The following is a 15,055-nucleotide window of genomic DNA, read 5'->3' on the forward strand; positions in this document are numbered from 1 at the left end:
AGGCCAGAATTAATGGGCTCGGAGGTTGCACCCCAATGCTGACTTCTAACACGCTGGTTTTCGCAATGCAGATGATCACCGCCACTGTTTGCCACGTGTTGCTGCCTCCAATTCAGATAGCATGCAACGTGGCACCAATGGAGCATGCGCCATCGTTCTACCGCTACCCAAATCAGATTGCCATTCTGCTTGTCTTGCCTTTGCTGAACGAACGCAGATCGACACCCGACTACTGGATACTCCAGCCATCGTGATATCTCGCATCAAAGGGACACTGTCAAGTCTGCCAACTATAAAGGAGCAGCGGCCACTGCAACCGCTTTGTGGGCTCGGTGGCTGCGCCACGACGCTGACTTTTAACACGTTGGTTTTCACCGTGCAGGTTAGTGCAAAATATAGTCTTTTTAGTAAGAGATCCAGCGATTATTGTTTGGTGCAGCTCCCAAGCCCCCAGTGCTGCCATGCTCTCCTTGGTGAATGTGTACACGTCATCCAGTCTTCGCTGTTGCTGTCAGGGGATGTGGAAACCAATCCAGGGCCTAATATGAACTATGTTCTCGCTGAGTTACAGAAGCTGACAGCCGGGCAAACAGTGGCGGATCCAGGGGGGGGGCGATTGGGCGATCGCCCCCCCCAAAGCTATAAGCCAACCCAACCCCGCCCCCCCCCCCCTCTTTTCACCTCACCGAAGGCCATTTTTCAGAACGTAGAATTTTTTCAGGTGGTCGCTGTGTCCATCCCAATCCGAGACTAGGGAAGCACCCCTCACACAGCCCAGCGCTTTTGTTAAGAGCGAAACAGGCTTTCTAGAAAAGATTTCTTCTGCGTCCTGCATCTTTCAAATAGGCACCGACGAGCACAAGCCTCAACTATTTTGCTAAAGCAACTGCTGCCTTTATGGAAGCGAGCTAAAGTTTCCTCCCCACTCCCAGGGCCATCAGCTCTTCAGCAAAGCGAGGGGTCTTCAAATTCTCCCATCTTTTTCTCAGAGACAGGAGTCTGTTCTGTGTCATTCAAACTGGCATCTTTCGTCCCACCACGGCCGGGCTAGACTGCACGTGCGCGCTTGAGCGCGCACGTGCAGTCTAGCCCGGCCGTGGTCCCACAAAGCGTGCAGAACAAGTTACCTTTTAGTCAACCTTCAGCGGCTGGTCCAAAAAAAAAAAAAAGAAGGAAGGCAGGCAGTGGTGCTGTGAATTATATTCGCCGAAGTACCGAGCAAGCCTCCGAGAGCACGTGCGCGGGGTATAATCGAGCGCGACTCCGAAAGCTCCGTTTGACCGTCCTTAGGCTGCGGAGATAGAAAGGGCATTTTCTGGCAACACGACCGGCCAGAAAAAAAGGCAATGGGGAGGAGGGGGCGGGGTAACAAAGGGAGGCTTACTCCGAAACTACGTTCAAGGAATACTAGAGCTCGCCGTTGTGGGAATACTCATTTATCGAGCAGGTGGCCTGCCCTTCCCTCTTTCACCCTCCTCTTACCAACAACACTGATACGTGTTCCCCAATGTTTAGCGGAAATATGCGAAATTTTAGATAATGAAATGGCACTGAGCAATGCAACTGAGAACAAAAATAATGAGCATTTGGTTACTAACGTGAAGTTTTAAAGTTGGGCAACGCCCCATGAGGGTTGTTTCCAACCCTCATGGGGTTGTTACAACCCCACCACGAGGGTTGTTTCCCTCGCAGGGCGAGTTCCCTTTCCCGCGAGCCGGGAAGCGAGGATTGGCGCGCGGAGTGACGGGGAAGAAGGGGTTGTCCGGCAGGAAAGGGTGACGGTGCTCCTCTCCTAGTGGTCCCTTGCTACCACCGTCAGTTCGCGATCGCGCCAGCCTTAAGGAAAGGAAATGGGCGCGTGTGCTCTCCCACAGATGCTAAGGAAATTGAGCCTGCCCACCGGCTGGGACGGTGCTCACCTGGCTGTAACCACCCCATCATCGTCAAATTTGCGCTCTACAAAACTAAAGAATTAGTCCTGGTTGGTGGTCGTAAGTTAGAGGAGAGTAATCACACAATTGGCAGAGATTTTTCACCAGCCGTCCGAAATGTCCGCAAACATCTTACTGCTTTCAGCAAAAGTAAAGGAACGCCCTTCAACCCGCATCAAGACACTTGTCATAGGATCCAAACGCTATGAATATTATGACTCAACCAATACCATAAAACAGACTCATTAGCAATCAAAGCGCAACAGAGGTTCACCAAACCCTCACCCTACTGCCACAATGAATAAGCTTTCTTTACCTGTTATTTTCACTAATGCTAGCAGTTTTCTTTCAAAGCGCGAAGATATATCAAGTCTTGTTTCTTCATCTAGCAGCAATTTACTCATCATAACAAAAACGTGGCTCACAGGCGACATCAGTGACAATGAGGTATTATCAGACTTGCCAAACATCAAAGTTCATCGTCATGACCGTCTAGGAACACGAGGTGGGGGAGTTTTCATGGCATTTAGCAAGCAATCACCTTGCACAACAATTGCGCCTCCTGCTGGCCTCGAGATAGCCTGGCTACTTCTCCGCTCATTCCCACAGGCTGTCCTGCTCGGTGTCTGTTATCGACACCCTGTGAACAGCCCCGATTTTCCTGGAAAGTTAAACAGCATTTTGTGCCAGGTTACAGCTGCGCATCCTAATACTTATATTCTTTTATTCGGAGACTAACTTCCCTGGTATTAACTGGCGTTATCTATCTTCCGGAGCATCAGCTAATGCTGAGGTTAGAGATTTCACCAATGTCTGTTTAAACCGACGTCCGTTAAACTCTACCTGACTTTGAGTCTCGATTTCACGAACAATGTACTGATGATAATTGGGTGCTCTTGAAAATTAAAATTGTTCAACTAGCAGACAAACACATATCGAAAATTACCTTCCGTGAGAATCACCAGCATCCGTGGTTCATTAATCACTTAAAGCGTTTTGAAAATAAGAAGAAAAGACTTTTCTGAGCTGCTAAACAGAGTACAAATGCTAACGCTTGAAAAAAGTATTATTCTGCCGAAAATATATACTTATCTCCTGTTCGTGGCGCCAAGCATGCTTTTCTTAAGGACTTACCCAAAATACTTGAAGAAAACCCGAAGAAATTTTGGCAAGCAATAAACCCAAGTCATGTTCGTGCCGTAACACTTGCTGACGATTTGGAGAACATTATGTCTGATACTGACTGCCCCACAACTTTCAACAATGCCTTCATCTCAGTTTTTACCAAGGATACTAGTGCTTCTCTGCCATTACTGTCTAACAACATAGAATGCCAGCCATTACATTCAGCGTAGATGGTATTTCAAATGTGATTCATAACCTAAAACTTTCGTCCTGTGCCAGTATCGATGGTATTAACTCAAAGCTGTTAAAAAATACTGAAGATACATATCTTGGGCACTGCTGTGTCAGTTGTTTGCTCAGTCACTTTCAGTAGGCTGCATCCCTCATGACTGGAAAGTCCTTGCCATCTACAAAGCAGGTAACAGGCTTCACCCGCGAAATTATCGCCCTTACAAGTCTGCCAAGTGAAATCATGGAACACGTCATTTACTCACGCATTATGGACCATTTAGACGCCAATCATTTCTTTCACCCTGAACAGCATGGCTTTCATAAGGGCCATTCTTGCGAAACACAGCTAGCTCTTTTCATTCACGACCTTCATACAAATCTTGACAGTAATCTTTCTCGACTATGAAAAAGCTTTCGACAAGGTTTCTCACCAACACTTGTTACATAAACTTTCCTTCTTAAACTTAAACTCTGACGTGCTAAAATGGCTTGAAGCATTGCTAATCAACCGCTCACAGTAAGTCAGTGTCAATGATCAGCCCTCCGTCCCACTACCAGTCTCTTCAGGTGTCCCCCAAAGGTCTGTTCTTGGCACACTTCATTTTTTAATATATATCAATGACTTACCCCTCCACGTAACTTGTAAAACCCGGATGTTCGCAGATGACTGCATGATTTATCGTACCATTAACAATATTACTGATGCAGATACACTGCAGCAAAATCTTTAACATGTGCAGTCTTGGTGTGCCCGGTGGCTAAAAACTTGACAGAACAAGGATTAACTGTAATGGTTGTTACACAGAGTGCAAACTTCAATTATTTTTCAAGGGCAACATATAAGGGAGTAAGTCTGCATATGCAGCAAGGCAAAGGTTACAATTACCTCTGCTCGTTGGTTATTATTCTTCACGGACAGCACGAAAAGATGAAAAGGCACATCGCATGAGTGTGTCACATTCTCATCTTTTCATTCATTCAATACAATAACAATTAACACTGCGGTTATGAGATGAAACAGTCTTTAAACTATGTGTGCCAGTTTGTGCCCCCTCCAAGCGGACAACAGAGAGTTGAAGCAACAACAATGAGCCGTTGCAGCACGTCCCCTCACCGCGCATGAACGCATCGCATACAACAGTTGTCTGAAGTAAAGTGCCCCTCAATGAAAAAAACGTAGATCATCCCTCCGTCATAGGAATAGGTATAACATGAAAGTGAAACATGTCCTCACAGTAGTTGAATGTTTATTATACAATGATATACGAGGCTGGCGCAATGTCTACTGGTGTTTGGCAGCGATAGCACCGCTTGTGTGGACGCACCCACGTTGACACCTCATGGCGCATCTCCATCCTGACGACTAACGTCCCTGAACATGATAAACCTCTGTGGTAGCTGTAGTAAACATACACCTGGACACAGCATACGGTGAATCCCGCACAATGATGGCTTCAACATGAACACAATAAACACTAACTCGACATGAACTCTTCGAAAGCATAGCCAATTGAAGAGAGAAATGGCAAGGTATGCGTTCTCTAATAGTTGGTGCCAGTGCACTCGAAGCTATAGGCGGCGGAGGAACACCGCTAGTCCATTTGGAAGCGGCCTGTGATAAGATTAGTTTGCCGTTCCGGCGCCCGGGGGCGTCGACGTTTGCAATGAAATAAATACGGCGCACATGACCAGCCAGTCAGTGTGGAACTCGCCAACGTACGTGTGCGTGATTCGGTCCGGCGACCGGCATGGCCCAGGACTACCCGGTTATCACAAGTGGCGACGAGGTCGACTGACGAACCGGACGGGCACAGCACAATCACACGTCGTCATGCCTGTCGTCGGGAAGCTGGATTCGTTCGACCCGAGTACATCGGAGTAGGCGGAATACCGTGAGCGGGCCGAGCTGTACTTCATCGCAAACGACATCCCGAGCGACAAGCAGACAGCTTAATAATGAGAACTAACGGACAATAATAATAATAATATCTGGGGTTTAACGTCCCAAAACCACGATATGATTATGAGAGACGCCGTAGTGGAGGGCTCCGGAAATTTCGACCACCTGGGGTTCTTTAACGTGCACCTAAATCTAAGTACACGGGCCTCAGACATTTTCGCCTCCACCGAAAATGGAACTAACGGACAATAACACCAAGGAAAGTATAGGGGGTGTTATCTGTAGTATTAGTATTAATATTAGTATTATTACTTAATATTAGTAATTAATATTAGTATTAATATTAGTATTAGTATTAATGTGTCTAACAAAGAAAATGAACCCTTAAGAGTCATCATCTTTCCTTCAAGCAGACAGCTGTATTTTTGACATGCTGCGGTCCAGAGACTTATTCTCTGCTACGAGGCCTCCTAGCACCAAGCAGGCCCAACCAAGCAGGACTGACCGAAATTTTTACCACACTTGGCAAGCACTACGCCCCTCGCGTATCGGAAGTAGCGGCAAGTTTCAAGTTTTTCTCGAGGCATCGAAAAAAGGGGGAGACCGTAAGCAACTACATTAGCCGAAGACTGCAATTTCGCAACATTTCGAGAGCGCATGTTGCGCGACCAGATAGTCAGCGGAATCAATGACGTAACCATGCAAACATCGACGCCCCCGGGCGCCGGAACGGCAAACTAATCTTATCACATCCCTCCCCCATTTATTAATGGATGCAAACAATTGTTTAAGGTGAGTAGCGCGATACTGGTCGTCGAATTCTGGTACTTCGACGCAGGACAGGAGTACTGGGTGCTGTGACAGCAAGTTCTGTTCCCCTCGCGTCTTCCCTGGGATCTTGCCTAGACTCTGTGTCGTGAAGGCGATTCCGAGTTAGCTGCCTCTGACCCACATCCAAGCGTGGAGCAAGACCTGTAGCTACTGGGCTGCCTGACTTTTGGTTGTCTGCACTCAGTTCCTCATGGGGCTGGTGGATGTGATCCAGATGTCGAGTTAAACACCGTCCGTCCTCCAGTAGAACATCCATGGACGAAGTGCGTTGTTCTGTGACGAGTGCAGGGAGCCACGCAGGACCTGGACGGAAGTTCCTTGCGAACACTGGGTCACCAGGATGACCCAAAACCCTGGGTCTTGTTCCTTGGTCGCATCTGGTTTTCTGCTTAAGTTGCTTCTGTAGCATCTTAGTCCTGAGGTCTGGGTGTAGCAGGTCCAACGCAGTCCTCAGCTTCCGCCCCAACAACAGCTCCGACGGACAGCAACCCGTGACCTCGTGAGGCGTTGACCTGTAAGTCAGGAGCATGCGAGCAATTTGAGTGCGAATATCTCCAGGGCCAGCCTTCCGCAACTTGTTTTTGACAGTCTGCACTGCCCGCTCTGCAGCACCGTGGTTTGACGCTGGATGATACGGCGGCACCAGCATTCGCCTCACCCCGTTTTTCTTGAGGAATGTGGAGTAGAGCTCACTGGTAAATGCTGGCCCATTATCCGACACGACCACATCTGGAAGGCCTTGGTTTGCGAACATAATTCGCATGCAGGAAATAGTTGGTTCAGCCGAGGGTGTGGAGACCGGGTACACTTCAATCCACTTTGAGAACGCATCGACTGCAATAAAAAAAATAGGTGTTCCTGTAAGGACCGGCATAGTCCACATGCAGCCGTGACCACGGTTTCTCCGGGAACGGCCAGGGCATGACAGGCACTGGTCGTGACACTCTTTGATGCTCCTGGCAAATACGGAACCTTTGAATGGTTATCGCTATATCGTTATCCAAGCTAGGCCTCCACACATGGCTACGTCCAACGGCCTTCATTTTGGACAGTCCTGGGTGACTCTCATGCAGCAACTGAAGGACTTCCCTTTGTAATGATTTTGGAACAATGACTCTGTTGCCCCACAATAGACAGTTCCCTTGCACACTCATCTCATGAAAATGCGTCTTGTAGGGTCTTCCCTCTGACCCTAGGTTTATCTGGCAGCCTGACCATAACGCTGCTCTTACTTGCGACAGCACCGGGTCTCTGGAGGTGGCAGCCACAACAGCATTTGACGACAGCACCCTTGGGTATACTCCTTCTAGCATTAGCACTTTGGCAGGGCAGTCAAAAACAAATTCGGCAGTTGGCAGAGGTAGCCGGCTTAACCCATTGGCACATGCAATTTGTGAACCCGGCCTATACTTCAGGTCGTAACTGTACCCCGACAACAGCAAGGCCCACCTTAGCACTCTCGGAGCACACGATTCGGGAACTGGTTTGTCTGCTACGAGCAGGCCGAGCAGTGGTTTGTGATTTGTGACGGCCTCGAAGTGCCGGCCCCATAAGTACTGCCTGAACTGTGTAACGCCAAATACAAGGCTCAATGCCTCCTTATCTAATTGGCTGTAGTTTTTCTCCGCGGTTGCCATGCTGCGGGAGGCAAAATCAATGGGGCGCTCTTCTCCACATGACTCTCGTTGCACCAGTACTGCTCCAATACCAAAGGGAGATGCATCAGTGACAAGCACAGTTGGCTTTCCTGGGTCAAAGTGTGCCAATATAGCAGCAGAGGCCAATAGCTCCTTGCTTCTCCGAAATGCCTGCTCTTCATCAGTTTCCCAGCGCCATGGTGTTCCCGACACCAACAAACTATTGAGCGGCTGTAACACGGCAGAAAGGTTTGGCAAAAACCTTCTGTAAAAGTTAACCGATCCGAGGTAACTCTGAAGTTCCTTGACCGCTCGGGGTGCGAAGGCTTCCAGCACTGCTTCAGTCTTAGACGGGTTTGGACGCAGCCCAGCCGCACTAATGATATGGCCCAAGTACTGGACTTCTGGTTTCAAGAATTCGCATTTGGATAACTTCAGTCGCAGTCCCGCGATTTTCAGGCGATCCAACACTCGGCCCAAATTTTCCCAATGCTTTTGTCACTGGTTCCTGTGACCTGGTCAAGGTCGTGCAAAAGATTTTCCATCTCTCGCTGAAATATAGCCGGAGCTGATAAAGCCCCGAACGGCAGCCTTGTGAATCGGTATAACCCCCTCTGATTGTTAATGGTGACTAGCTCTTGGCACTCCTCATCGAGTGGAACCTGCTGGTAGGCGTCTTGCAAGTCAAGCTTTGTGAACTTCTTGCCCCCTGTCAGCCGCGCAAAAAGTTCCTCGATCCTAGGAATAGGGTAGGACTCGACGACTGTCACCGGGTTTATGGTAGTCTTAAAATCGCCGCAGACCCGAACCCGGCCGTCGCGCTTCAATACAGGAACGATGGGCGCGGCCCACTGAGAAGTTTTCACCGGTTTGATAACGCCTTCCCGTTCCATCCTCTGTAGTTCTTCAAAAACCCAATCACGCAACGCAAACGGTATCGGACGTGCCTTCACAAAACGTTGCTTCGCGCCCTTTTCTACGGATATAGAAGCTGCAACGCTGTGAAATGTGCCAAGCTGCTCCGAAAAAACTTCGTGATATTGGTTTACCAGGTCTTCCGTAGACTTCACGACGTTGACTCCCTCCGTCTGAGCGATGTCTAGCTTGAAGGCCTTCATCCAGCTTCGTCCAAACAGCGTAGGACATGCCCCTTTCACGACAAATAGTGGTAGCTGGCACTCCTTGTCGCCAAGCTTGACCATTGCTTCCAGCTTTCCCTGGACACGTTTCATGTCGCCGAAAAAACTTCTCAGCTGCACACTCGATGGCTCCAACGGCACCGACGGAAAAAGCTCGGCGAACTTGCCATCATCAATGGTCGACACACTAGCGCCGTTGTCCAACTCCATATCGAGCGTTACGCCGTTAACTTCAACCACTATGTGCAATGGTTCCGAACTAGCTGTGTGAAGTGTCCACAAGTCGAAAACTTCGGACTCTTCAGCAGAGACAGGCAGGTCGCCCAGGTTCTTCATTAGACTAGACCGGCTGCGACTAGACTGGCTCCGGTTGAAATTTCTACTCCCCGGCTGAACTCTGCAAACTCTTGCAAGGTGCCCTTTTTGGCGGCAGTTGTGACAGATCGTGCTGCCGTGCCTACACCAACGCGTAGGATGACCTCCCCCGCAACAAAAGCAACAGCTATCATTTTTCCCCGAGGCGACAACGTTCGCTTGCTCTGGAGCTTCGTCAGATAGTAGCTGTGCTTGCTGACAGCTCAATGCGCGTGAATCTTTACGCGCAGCCTCCATAGCTATGACGGTGTCCTTCGCAGCTTCGAAGGTTAAACACGTCATTTCCAGCAGCCGTGTTGCCGCCGCCCGGGGGCATCGATGTTTGCAATGAAATAAATACGGCGCACATGACCAGCCAGCCAGTGTGGAACCCGCCAACGTACGTGTGTGTGATACGGTCCGGCGACCGGCATGGCCCAGGACTACCCAGTTATCACACGGCCCTATGCTGGTGAGGAGGCGTTACACGCTGACGCAAAAGGCAAATCGCGTAACTGCGTCATCACAGATTCAAATCAACATGGACGCCGCATTTCACTGACCACAGAGTTTTCTACAATATTGCAGCAAAAGACTCCTCCGTGCTGAGACTGCCAAAACGCTCGTGGTCGGTGCTCATTAGTGTCATGATTTAACTCGTAGCCTTAGAGATTGGTTCCGGCAACACGCCTTTGCTAGTGTTGCACAGGCCCTTCCATTCGCTCGGGGAGAGCGTAATCAGGGAAAGCAATGTGACAGCCAGAAGAGCATAGGTTATTGTACGCTGAGCTTCTTTACTGAGCTTGGGCTAAGGTTGCCATTCTGCGAAATGTTAAAGAGTTAACAGAGAGCTGGGCTAGAAACGAGATGGGAAACACAACGCACGTTGTGCCTCCCCTTTAGTCTGGCTGTGATTTCTCATGGTTCAAGCCCGGAAATTGGTGTGATGGCCAGGCGTGCGTCGCAGAGCTATTTTTAATATAGATGGATGCTATGAGCAAGGCTTGGGCTAAAGCCACCACCTCACGATGTGTTAAGGCGTTGACAAAATTAGACTTCTTTTGGAAACATGTCTAATGGGATGGCCGTAGCAACGGTGAAACGACGTGTTGCCAGAGCTAATTGCAGAGGCCATGCATTACTTGACTCTACCGCTCCCAGACGGTGACACCACACCACGAACTAAGAGCACTGTGAGAGGAAAAGTGTGAGAGACAAAAGGCACGTTTGTGAAGCCTCCTGTATGTGTGATCATGGCGCAGTGGCTAGAGCATCCGACACCTACCGTTGCGGACTGAGAGGTCATGGGTTCGACTCCCGTTTATGGAACTTTTCGTTGCCGTCTGGTCGTGTGCATTTTACTGACGTATTTCCGTGACGGAAATACGTCATGAAAGTCTTGGTCGACCCCTGCATAAAGCACTTTCGTGTTAAAAAGAACGCCTGTTGTTCTCCTACGAGGAACACTGTAACTATAATTAGTTTGTACTTGCCAGGCACAAGCTGGCTTACAATAAATAATTATTTTTTAACTACCCGAATTGTTCGTACAATTGTGGTGGAGGTGCTGAATAATGATCTCAAGCCCAATTCGAGTCGGATAGAGCAGCCTGGAACTAGGCCAACTCAAACCCAATGAGCTCACACCAGCCATTGTGGTGAGTGACCCGAATTTCCTCTTTTGCCGGAGTCCGTTAGAGCTGTCTGCAGTGACGATATCAAAATGACGTCCCCATTGCCGTAACCCATGTCATCGTTGATCAGCTGCGGAGCGTTTCCATGGCGACACCTTTGATGAAGCCGAGGACTGGCTAGAAGATTCCGAGCATGTCACCGGCTGGAATGGACAGGCCAAAGACCAGAAGCTCCGGCGCAATAATTTCACATTGCAAGACAGTGCATGAACATGGTTTGAAAGCCATGAAGATGTCCTCTGGTCATGGGATGATTTCTGAGGGAAGCTGCTGACCACTTTCCCGAGCACGGACCGCAGGCAAAGAGCTGAGGCGGCTTTGCAAGCGAGAAGCCAGCGAAACAATGAAAGCATGGCAATGTGCGTCGAAGATATGTCCCACTTGTTCCACAAGGCTGACCTGAGCGCTAGCAAAGAGAAGCTTCGGCACCTGATGCACGGTGTGAAGCAGAAGTTTTCTGCCATTTTGGTTCGAAGCAGAGGTGTGCGAATATTCAAAAGTTTCGGATAGTGATCGAACGTTACATTTGTAATATTCGTATTCGATTTAAAAAGTTCTGAATATATGAAGTGACTCGAATATTCGTTCTTTTAGAATATTCGGTCTTATATATTAGCGAAAACAACTTAATTTTGAACCTTGGTAACAGCATGAGCGTTCGATCAGTGATTACTACGACTTTGGCACGAGTGCGGTAACGTTTGCACAGATAAGCATCGGAAACACATGGGGTTGTGATGATGGCTACCGACCAGCATGCCGCGGCACTTCTTCGCGACAAACCTCTCAATGATAAGCATCTTAAGGAAACTAAATCATGAACTGCCTGCACGGCAGTGCATGTGGCTTAGCGGTTTAGCGCTGTTGCCACTGGTCTAAGTGTACTGCACGCATTTAAGGCAGGTGACAACCCAAACACCCCGTTTGCTGCCGTGCCTTTGTGCGAGACCCCTTCAATTAACTGCGTGTCACTAGCAGAAATGAAAGTACGAAAGAAGAGGAATTATTTAAGACGCCTGTTGGACACAACTAATGAAACCAACAAAGGAAAGCACGGGGGACATTATTTGTTGCTTTCATTAACTGTAGTGTAATAATTATGACCTAAACTGAAAGGAATTAAAGTATTGTGCATGCAGTCAGAATGAAGCCATATTATGACAGTCAATGAACATAGTATTAAACACCTCCACTCAACATCTTGTCCATGACCTTGCCACATCAGGACGACGCTATCTAGGAGGAGGGCTAACGATGCATGACGTGAATCATCTTCAAACCATGTTTATTTTGTCAGCTAGGAAGCTTTGGATGTCCTCTTTAGTTTCATGTTATGGTAAATGGGCGAGTTTCCCTTCCATAAACTTTCCCTTCACAGTGCCCTTGTGGACATGCCCAGCTCTCTCTCGTAACTGCCTGCAGCACATACATCTAAGGTTGCCAACATGAACAATTAAACGTTGACCAATTATAACAGGAGGCTTACGTATCATCAGGCACTTATTATCATATTATTTACAGATTGTGACAGCAGCAAAGCATCATCGGGTCAGCTCGTTATGTAAGTTTCCAGAAAAAGAAATTAAAAGAACAGCTTGAATTAAGCAAGCCCAACTCCAAGCTTATACAAGCATGAAAGCATATCACTATCGTTTCTTACTACCTCTTATGCTTGGTTTTTTGCTAGACTGGTGGCTTCTTCCTTAACATCTTTGTTCTGTTCGAATTTCTCCGTACTACTGAAATTTGTTTTTTATAGTTAATTCATGTAGTGCGCATATGTGCAAATTCACATTGTTGTAGTGTCTGGTATGTGTTGCATTTTGCTCTCAATTACGGCTTGAGTTTTTCTAATTGGAACATCAAGCGTTGATGTTAAAAAGGCATATGTTTTCTGCCATATTTGCATCCCTTATTTAAGAAGAAAGCTTTAGCTAAGTGTTTACACTGCACTGCAGTCATACGCTGGCAATGTCCACACAAAACATGCAGTGGGAAGGGTAGTGCACAGAATAATCACAGAAGTATGTAAGTACAGTGCTAATTGAAATGCAACAATTTAGCACTACACTTACTTTTGTTTACACCGTCTGCAGTTCACGTTACATCGGCCTCATTTCCACAATTCAGAACACTCGCATACATTACCCTTAGAAGCAAAATTAGTAGAGACATGACGCAATTACTTCAAGCACCGTACATACCAGTCGTTATACTAAAGAATTTGATGTGACGTTTTAATCCATGAGCACAGTACAATGCGTCTTTAAGTGCATTATAAGACACACAAGTGACACACTGCTAAATCTTTGTAGAGTACTGGCTTGTCCCTCCTTTCAGCCACATTTGTTTGAGCAATATTTACTCCCTCTTTAACGTGTGCACTCAAGCAGTGGCTACAAGCAGTCACAATGATTGATAAGTCATGGTGCAATGCATGCGTGCTTCTTTTTTCACTGGACATGGGCAGGAAGAAATGGGTTATGCCGAGGGGAAGCTAGATGGCGCTAGGAAATACTTTCACGCTCCTGATGGTGGCGGAGTGGCTACAACCAAGAAGCGACTCGGTGAGTGGTGGACAAAGGTGCGCGGCACATTGACATGTCGAAGCTCTCCTCGTTGAACATGTGCATGTACAAGTGGTGGTTAGATGTGTGTGTAGCCACTTATGTGTACGTGCTATCGTTTTTCTTTTTTTCTTTCTTTTTTTTAAGTCCTTAGGCCAGGGCATCGGTTGATGCCGCCCGTTACAAAGGGTGAGGCCATAAATCCAAATCCAAACTCCAAAAGCAGCTAGGTGAATAGCTATGCGACATGCCAACCAGCTGCACTGCCGTGATATCAACGAGAGCCTTTATATATTTAACCGATAGCAATCAGTGCGCCTCGTTTATAATGTTTTTCAAGCGCGCTGTAAACTCCACACACCCGGCTGTCCCGGTGTCGGCAGCGAAGAGGCCACCCCGAATGGGGCCGGGGTGCAACTCGATCTCAGTCGAACCAATCACGGCGTTCACCAGGCGGCCTCACCAGATGTCCCTCACCAAGTTCATGCCCGTCAAATGCTGCGGCCTGTAATCGCACACCGAAGAATGCAATTATGACAGCGCTGAAAATTCAAACTGCCGCGATTACCTCAGGCCTGGGTTGCTCCTTCCCGCTCGAATGTTCGTTACCCGCACCGGCTTTCGGAATAGGCGCGCTGAACGCGCGGCCATCCGCAGTACCTGTCCTCCCTTAGAAAAAGAAGAACGCCATCCGGGTCTAATTACGTACGTCAAAAAAAAAGGTGTAAGTGCAAGGAACAAGAACCCTCTGTTCCCCTACTTGTGAAACCGAAACTCTCAGTGAAGAACAGCTACACAACAATATATATATATATATATCTTCGTAGGAAGCGCAAAAACTACACACAGGGACAGCACGAAAGAAAGACACTACATAAGCTGGGTAGTGTAACTTAAAAGCGAGTGAATGCGAGCCAGTTGGTAAGAATCCATGGTTAAAAAACAGCGCGAAGAAGAGGAGGGGCAGCGCTAGTCCTGTTTCTTTCTTGTCCGCGTCTTCTTCGCGCTGTTTTTTAACACTGTGTAGTGTCTCGTGCTGTCCCTGGTGTAGTTTCGCGCGTTCCTACGAAGATGGATCAGTAACAACTACCCGTTCTACTTGATTAAGTTGGAAAAGTATCACGTACTACAGCTGCAAGACAGCGCATTAGAAGCGATTCTCACCCACATCCCCAAATAAGATCATAAATGTCATTGGAACGAGGACGCGAACAGTCAATACTCACGCCTTCCATGACGCTACCGTCGATGGTAAACAACCTCCACTCGCTTCACCGACATTCTGGCTCGCCGACAAACCCGACAACTCTTAGGAAGACGAACGAGATGGGATATGGCACTCGTTCAACTAGAGCGCGCGCACTTGCCATAGAAGGCGCAGCACACACAAATCCGGCTCGGTTTCGGCTAGAACACATTTCGGAATACGGGAACATTCGTCCCACTTAAATAAAAATGATTATGGCACACGTCTCTGTCGGTGGGCAACCAATTTATTTGATTCTGAGTGTTTGTGATAGTTTTCGAGACGTGACAGAACGTTGGACAGAAGTCCTATCGTTTTAGCCGATACGCCACCTAGCAGAAGACACGCGCGAAACAGGCTATCGAGCTCACGTAGCAGACATGATTTCGCACGTGCGGTA

The 15,055-nt window shown here is 48.0% G+C and overlaps 1 protein-coding gene across 1 annotated transcript in view; it reads right to left on the reverse strand.

The window, feature by feature from the left end:
- LOC119404351 (RNA 3'-terminal phosphate cyclase-like) overlaps nt 1–14,701 on the reverse strand; it is a 131,913-nt gene extending 117,212 nt beyond the window's left edge. The window contains exons 1-3 of the mRNA XM_037670893.2: nt 14,636–14,701; nt 13,978–14,078; nt 13,771–13,914 (exon numbers count right to left, since the gene is read on the reverse strand). The gene's annotated coding sequence lies outside the window, so the exon portion shown is untranslated. The remainder of the gene's footprint in view (nt 1–13,770; nt 13,915–13,977; nt 14,079–14,635) is intronic.
- Between the last annotated feature and the right edge of the window lie 354 nt (nt 14,702–15,055).

The sequence above is a fragment of the Rhipicephalus sanguineus genome, chromosome 9, assembly GCF_013339695.2.
Source record: "Rhipicephalus sanguineus isolate Rsan-2018 chromosome 9, BIME_Rsan_1.4, whole genome shotgun sequence".
In the NCBI taxonomy this organism is placed as follows: Eukaryota; Metazoa; Arthropoda; class Arachnida; order Ixodida; family Ixodidae; genus Rhipicephalus; species Rhipicephalus sanguineus.